Below are 1,408 nucleotides of genomic sequence, written 5' to 3'. Positions count from 1 at the left end.
CATCTTTGCTGGTATTATCTAAATAGAAAGTTTTGAATGTGGGTTTCAGAAAAAGAAGCAGTTGCTAATTCATATTGGTATGAACTGTTTTAAAAAGTCAATACCAAACAGTGGAGTGAGAGTTGTGGGGAAAAAAAAAACTGTATTATAAATATAAAAGTCCCCAAAGCAGCTCATTTACATAGAATTACTCCCTTGAAGACTTCAATTTCTGTGCATAGCCATCAACTTCAGGGGTGCTCTACATCCCAGAGGCCCAGAAGACTCAGGCCCCAGATGAGGCAAACAGAGGTGTAACAGAAAGTGTTGGAGCCCTGGGTGGCATTAGAAGAGGAGGAGAGAAAAGGGAAGTGAGCACTTCACCCCTCATGCAGGGGCTGCTGCAGTTGTTGGGGTGGGGTGGGGTGGGCTGCTGCTGCCTCAGCACAGGCTTCCTGAACATGAATCAGTGCCCAGAGCGCTGATCCTGGTGCCTCCCTCTTCCCCACCAGCTATGATACCAGGCAGAAAGGAATGTCATGTTCACAAGACAGTATACAATTTTTTTACACAAGCCCAAGCCAGAAGTCAGATCACTGGTATACATAATACTACCAAAAGGAATCAAAAAGGGTAAAGCAAAGCTAGTCCCATTTTGCCATTTGTACAACTTACTTTAAAGGGGTTGTGACTGGAAATCTGATCTCAGAAGACACACATGGCTACAGCCCAAACTTATCTGGAACTTTGCTGTATCATTAATTTAACAACAACAGGAAGTCATCAATCAACACTTTCCCCGTACACTTAACTATTCCTACCAGTTTGCATTAAAGGACCTGGTTTTAGTTGCCGTTAAGAAGTGAGATCAACTTCTCTTAAATTCCAGTTGCAGTTAGTAAGATCCATCCATCTGTCCTCATGAATCAAAGCAAAAAGCACATCAGCATCTTCTCACAGAAGTCAAACATTTGACATCTGGGTGACTCAAAAAGCCCTAACATGGGCTGCTGGAACCTCCTGGTTTCTTAAAAATACATCTGGGCTTTTGGCCACTCCCCAACTGTGCAAAAACTTATGCATGTGTTAAATTGTATGAACTGTGAATATGTCAATGACAGTCAATGGGATATTCACTGAATGCAGAGATCTGCACACGTTTCACCTTTTGCGAGATCAGGGTCCATGGACTATTTACCCTGAAAACCACAAGAGCCATGGTTACTTTTGCATTGAATAAATGGCATATCATTTTCTGAGTAATTTTATCTTAACTTGATAATGACCATATACTGAAATCATGGACATACCTTAGCTGCTTTTATATATTTAGAGAAAAGCAAATCCTAGAAAAGTAAGCCTGCCCATGTGCTGTATGTACTCCTGACACAACTGAAAAATACATCACAGAAATACCCCAAATGCAGCA

This window comes from Gavialis gangeticus, unplaced genomic scaffold (genome assembly GCF_001723915.1).
Source record: "Gavialis gangeticus isolate Ggan-Ray unplaced genomic scaffold, GavGan_comp1, whole genome shotgun sequence".
In the NCBI taxonomy this organism is placed as follows: domain Eukaryota; kingdom Metazoa; phylum Chordata; order Crocodylia; family Gavialidae; genus Gavialis; species Gavialis gangeticus.
The sequence above is the reverse complement of the archived record's forward strand: the minus strand, read 5'-3'. Positions refer to the sequence as shown.